This window comes from Coturnix japonica, chromosome 2, assembly GCF_001577835.2.
Source record: "Coturnix japonica isolate 7356 chromosome 2, Coturnix japonica 2.1, whole genome shotgun sequence".
Lineage (NCBI taxonomy): Eukaryota > Metazoa > Chordata > Aves > Galliformes > Phasianidae > Coturnix > Coturnix japonica.
Window position 1 is genome coordinate 103,510,717 of NC_029517.1, and position 7,064 is coordinate 103,517,780.

Below are 7,064 nucleotides of genomic sequence, written 5' to 3' on the forward strand. Positions count from 1 at the left end.
TTAAAATTAACAAAATTGGGATATCTCTGACTCCTATTAAACATGGTAAAATACAGTAATAATAATAATAATAATAAGAAGAAGAAGAAGAAAAAGAGTCTGTCACTAATTAAAGCCATAATTAGTAAGACGTTGACCTATTTTAAAGATTTTCGTAGTTCCTCATCTCTGTTCTGTACAGGACTCTAAAGATCAATTTGAATTAATTATTTGCTTAAAAAGAGTGCCAAAAATATATATATATTATATATATATATAATATTATATTATATATATATATATATATAATTATAATTATATATATATAATTAAAAAAAAAGAAAGAAAAGAAAAGAAAAGAAAAGAAAAATCCAAAGTTTTTCCTTCTTTCTATTTCTTTGGCTCAATATCAGTCAGTTAAAATGTCAGATTACCTACCTTAGTTAAATCAGTGAAAGCAGACGTAGTATACAGATCACAAGTATTTCTGCAGTACTTAGAAAGCCCACCCTTCTAACTGAGAAGAGAAAAGGAAGAAAGTTTATTTTATCACCATCAGTATAAACCTGAAACAGTGTATGTGCCTATTCAGACAGATTTTCTGCATTTACATCTTCACAACCTCAGTTTTAGTATGCTTGACATTTTCACAAGACTCTTAAGACCACAAGCAAGGTTTAAGCATGCAGGATGAAGATTTGAAGCACGTAGGATGTAATACACATTTGGAAAGGAATTCTTTCCTTCTTTGCATGAAGCCTTGGTTCCAGCTGACACTGCAGCACTCCCTGAAGGCCCCAGTTGTGCTCAGGCCCCAGAATTGTGCAGTGGGGTGAGTGTATGTGTGCTCAGAGCACCAATGACCAACATGATACTGCAAACACTTGAGCTGGATGTTCATACTTATCAAACTGCACAGATCATGGGTACCAGTATTCATATACTGCAGTCAGTTAAAATATCACCTAATGCTATATATGTGCAAAACAGAGAATTAATTCTGTACTAAAAGGTAACATGTTCAAGAATAGCAGAAATGGACCCCAAACATATTTTCTGATCTGTGAAAAATGTTGGACTTTTCAAACATTATCTAAAAAGGGATGCAATGACTTAAAGGACTGAGAACAGTAGAAATGGAACAAGATGACATGCGAGGATGTGGAAGATCGCACTCTGGAGTTAGATTATTTCATGTTTTAAGTTTGGACTGCAGTGGCCAAAGGGAGTAGGTGGAAAGTATTTTGGCATTTGATTTGATCGCACAGGATCTGCATGTGATATCCACCCAGGAGGAAAAGGAAAAAAAAAAAAAAAAAAGAAGGCCACTGGGTTGCTATTGTGGGAAATTATTTTATGCTATTATCCTAGGTGCAGGTGAGGCCTCACTGGGTATATTATGCGGAGTCATAGTCAGAAAAAGGGTTGCCAAGACAGCACAGACTAAAAAGGAACCTCCTGTCTGTAAGGTGGTCAGAAGCAGATGTCTTAGCTCAGCAAACGAAGTCAAAGGAGAAGGTGTGATGGCTGTTTGGAAATGTCTAAGAAGAAGGATCATCGGATTAGGCAAAGAAATGGTTGTGCTCCAGTGTGGAAGCACAGACACTGTCTTGGAAATAAATAATGTAATCTAAGCATAAAGAGAGGTAAATACATTCACACTCACAAGACTAGTGGAGGTGGGGAACACTGACTTGCAGTGGGAGTAACTGAATTCATTTACTGAAGATTATTCTGATCCTTTTTTTTTCCTTACAAGCTGAAATCTCAAAGAATCTCAAAAAAAAAACAAAACAATCTAAAATAAAAGATAATTTTGAAAGAGGAAACAAGAAAAAGAGCAGATAGCCAAGAGCAAGAGAGCAAGAATATGAGAGAGGGAGAGAGACAAGGCAAAGGAGAAACAGAAGGGAAGAAAGATGTTTTCAAATAAAAGGAATTGTTCACAACAAACTATTTTAATCCATTCATTTGAAGCACTTTTCAGTTGAGTCTTTTGCCAAAATGTGCTCCTTCATTATTTGATTTCAATGAATCGGCATTTTCTTTCGTACCGATAAAAATTGTTACAAAACCCTAAATCCACTACTACACAAATACCTCTCTGTTATTTGAAGTTCTCCTTCACTCGCAATACCTAATTTGCAGATTGATATAAGTTTAAATATGTGAAAAATATGGTAAGCTTACAGGAACAGAAAATTGGACTATGTTCTGGCTTGTTTATCGTTGCTGGGAAGAAATTCTCAGTTAATGTTCTCCGAATCAAGGGATTCAAAAGCTTTTCTCTATTAATTTTTGTGATTTTAATCACAGAGACAAGGAAAATGCAAAGTCTCTTTTTCTTTACTAAGTCATGTGGGCTGAGAGAAGAACCTCGGCTATTTTTATTTTCTGCTGACCACACAGATGCAAAGAATTCAACTCATGATTAAATGTGCATTTGAGCTGAGATGTACTGGATTTTGTTTGCATGGTCATTCATACAGAGGAATATATAAGCTCCAAAAATACATACAAATTAATCATACACCTATCATATCATATCATATCATATCATATCATATCATATCATCATAGATTTATAGATACATATAGATATATATAGATATGATACTATGATGAATCATACACCTAATATCAACTTCATTAATATTAACCTATTTTCAGGTAATCACTGGTTCATACAGGCATATTACATCATAAATGATCTTCAACAATACGTAACAATATTTATGTTAAAATATTTTTATTTTCCCTCAATTTTTTGAGGCAAAGTGAACACTGGAATAGAAGTCATCTAATGATGCAAAAGTCTGAGGAAATCATAAATGCAGGAACACGAGTGGTTAGAACTGAATGCTCTTCACTGCTCTTACCATCTCAGTCTACAAACATGACCGTGTGTCCAGATGCAGCACATGAGCCTTCCACATGACAACTGTTCTATGGCTCAGGTGTGAAGGAAAAGAGAAGGTAGACTACCCAAGCAAATCCAACTGGAAACAGTAAAAGTGCCTGGAACATAATAGGAGTATAGAAGCTGACTTTTCATTTGAACGAATGAGACTGATCCTGAGTAGAAAAGAGGATGGAGATATTATACAAAATTAAGAGAAATAATTCTCCAGCTTAAGAAGATTGCACTGCAATACAAAGAGGCGCAGAAGTGATACGAAGAGCAAAAGGACTGTGAAAATTGCACTAAAATATTTTGGTTACTTGTTTTACTTTTTATTTGTTTGCTTGCTTTTGTTTTTAATTTATACTGCATTTTCTTCAATTGTTTCTCATCATTCTTTCATGTTGAGCTTAAGACATTTGTGCAAGCAATTTTATTTCAAACAAAAATTAAGATTTGGTAGATAAGCAAAAAAATACCCACATTTTTATATCTTCACATGCACATGTTTTCACTGAATTTACTCAAGCACCTCATCCAGTCAAAGAGTAAGAACAATCCAGTTCAACAAGCAAGATCCACAAACATTTCAAGTAATAAAGAATGACTTCAAAGAGCTTTTTTCTGATGAAAACTGAAACATCCACTGAGCATATTAGAGAAAGCTGTGTCTGTTCATGCATAGATTGGATTCTGGACCACAACATCATTTTCCTTAACCCACATGAAGAAGGATGAGGGAAAAGCAGATAGGGATAAACCTTTAGCACTGAAGCTGTGATTTCAAGCCAAAGCCTGCCCTGATGGAGCCTTATGGAGGGATTATGAAAGGCTTCTACAGACCAGGAAAACAAGTCCTTCTTTCATCCTGTAAACATCAGAGAAGTGAGAAAAAACAGAAAGACCTGGAAATGAGAAAGATCAGTAAAGGAGAGCAGTAGATTAATCCAGGTAGGAAAATGAAGAAACAACTCCCATGAAGGATTTGCAAAGATGAACTGGAACAAATGTGAGAGCAAGTTGGACAGTGTTAAATAATTCTGAGATAATCACTGTAGAAAGAGCAGGAAAAATCTGTCTTTGATTTTGTTACAATTATTCAGAAACATTAGAGTATTGTCTCATCAACACACATATTAATTAGTGTAACATGAATCAGTGTAATGCATAACAGATTTGCATAAGCTCCCTATATGAAATCTGACGTTTCCCTGTTGTGCTTGAGTTCACATCTCTATATTTTTCTTGATTTAAGAAACTGTCCTACTTGCAGTTAGTGCTTTTCTGTCAGAGAATGATGGAGTGGGATTTCAGTCATCAACAGTTCTCAGCTTAGGAGTCAAATTGTGTTAAATGAGCCTTCTGCTGTTTCATGAGATGGTGTTGAGCTTAAACTCAACTGAGCTGCATGCAGGATTTCTCTGCCCTTCTATTTCTAGGAGAGATGGCATGTTTACAGAGTGATTGCAAAAGTAAGGAGTTAGTGGCCATCATACTGATGGTTCATGTTTTCTGAAGGTTCTAGAGAAACAATCCATAAACCAACCAAACAAGCTTACAAACCAAACAGGCATGTGGAGATGTAGATAAGCAGCTACTACTGAATTTCTTACATTTTCCCTAACAGTGAGGGGAATTTTAGTGAAACAGAGGTTCCTACATGCTCAGAAATTGTCCAAGCTCTCCCAAACAAGCAGCTTCAGAAAAAATAAAGCCTTGAAAAATACACAGCAAAACGTTAAGGTGAATAATGAAGAGTGACTAAATATTCTTTACTTTAGAAAATCTTCTATATTCTGGCTTTACTTTGAAGGTTTTAGAAAGCATTTGGAAAGATTCATCACCTGTAAAAAATCACAGTTTGGTGGAAAATCTTCTAATTTATCATTTCAGTACGATACCACAGGGATATCCAACTACTGAAACAAGAAAAAGTAGTTTTAAGTTTATCTACCCACTTTTCTTCCTCTGAATGTGATACAGCAAGACTAACTACCCTTTCTGCAAGGCCTGCAGAACCAAGTCAGCAGCCTCAAACAAAACTATTGTCAGACAACCAGTATCTCAATTCACAGGCATCTATAATCTCCCACCTATAAACATCTCACTGTGGAGAACCATAGGAATAGTAACTTGCATGTGAGGCCTCATTTTAGTATCAGCACCAGTTCAGTGCAAACTACCAGCCCACAGCACATAAGATCTGCCTACTCTGGCAGCAGTGGATAACCGTGCATGTGTGTGTCACACAGTCATCCAGCTGTGTTCTTCATGCCAGGCTGTGGGCAGCACAATTGAGTTTGTTTAGGTTCCACTTAAAGCCTCTCTGTTCCCAGAATAAGAAAACTGTGGCGATTGTGGTACTGGTTATTATAGAAGCTCTGTCACTGGAAGTGATTAATAATAAAGTGGAACATATACTTATGCGTGCCAATTCCTGGCAGGGCAGATGAACAGCATTGCAAATGTTACATTTTCAGGACCTAATTCATGTGATTCTATCTGCTGCTCGGTTACTTTTCTGTATAACTGTATAACAAAATAGGGATGGTAGAGACTGCTTAATCGGGGCAGCCTAACCTACAGGCAATTATCCAAAACCACATATTTTCTAAATTCTGAGCAGAAGAGAGATGAAGCTTAAGAGCTCTGTAGGGATCAGAGCTGCTAACCAACTTATAAGAAGGGCACCAGGGATTGGGATGGGAATAATAAGAAAATCTGGATATTCAGTGTGAAGAACACTCCCAATTTAGCTAAAGCTACATGCAAATTAAATTTGTATTTAATGTTTATTGCTATACAGTCCACTTTAAAACTTCTCATGGAATAGTGCTGGGAGGAATTGTATAGCCAGTGAATTTTCTCTCTTTTGTTATTAGTGTGACTGAGAGGAAGAACCGGGAATCTTGGTCAAGCACATCTGGAAGTTCAATCATGCAACCAGACTGTCCTCCTTTTTCAGGCTACAGCATCATGCCATGTGGTTATTTGTTTCCATGTGTCATATTTATGTATCACATATATTGTCTACATAGTGACAACCACACATATATTTATAAGATATCTACTAAAATGAAGAGGTCTGGAGAAGCCATATAGTACTGAATTACAAAATAAGAGGGGAAAAAAATTCTTCCAGAATGCTCCATCCTGTGCTTTCTTCCATTATTCCGTTGACAAAACATAAAGTACTTCCAACATATTTAACTTACTGAAGTCTGAAGACATCCTTGATATTTACATTTATTTCTAATCCGGTTCCTTTGTTACTGAATCAGTTTAGAAAAACTTCTCTGTTCAGGAAAGCACTTAAACATACACAGAAGGACATTCTTAAAGGTAAGTGTGTTCCTGAGTAAATCTTATCATTTAATGTTAATAAAAACCCCTTCATAAACCACCACATTCAGTATGTGTTTGCAATGCGGTGATGCTTTTACACTCTTTCACATTGCTCAGCTTTTACTAGTAAGACAAAAAATAGGACATGGAAAGGTGACTTCAAATTTTTGTAAGTGAAGTTTAAAATGGCTTTGAAAACTTCATTTTCAGAAACGCAACTTCAGAAAATGAATTTCACAATGATAAACTCATTGTCTGAGGATCCACCATCGGTAATTATTTTGGAAATCTTGACCTTATTTAGACCAGCAGTTATATCCATAGAAACAAACAACTCGGCTTCCAGTTTGATGCAGCAATGATTGAATTGTGAATAGTTGTTGGGATTGATCACAACTGTTATGTGCAAATGAGCATGGGTGTGTCTGTGTTTGTATGTGTATAAAGCATAAACCACATAATCACTTGAGGAGGGAGTGAGCTTCCTTTCCACAGACTCTGTCAGACAAGGCTGTCTGAATGTAAACATCATGTTCCTGTAACACTCTCATCACATCTCCTCTTCCTCTGCAAAAATTGTGCATATTAAATTCAAGTATTGGGCAAATTCTGTGACCAAGGACCTCAGCTGTGGCGCAACAAAGGTAAACCAGAAACAGGCAGTGACTGAGTAAGGGCATTTCTACTTTTCCTGTCAGTGTTCCTAGCCATGAACTTGTGCTCTACCACTGCTCTTTCATCTGTAGAGGTTCAGTGTGAATCTCCTTGCAAGACTGTTGTGAAACCTGTTCTCCTCATACAGTTCAGCAAATGGTACCTCAATGTGCTTTGGTGAAGG

At 36.3% G+C, this 7,064-nt stretch overlaps 1 long non-coding RNA gene across 1 annotated transcript; it reads left to right on the forward strand.

The window, feature by feature from the left end:
* The first annotated feature begins 318 nt into the window (after positions 1-318).
* Positions 319-6,284, forward strand: LOC116652964. The gene is made up of 2 exons (XR_004306234.1): positions 319-3,832; positions 5,764-6,284. It is a non-coding gene; the product is annotated as an uncharacterized LOC116652964 (long non-coding RNA).
* Positions 6,285-7,064: the final 780 nt, after the last annotated feature.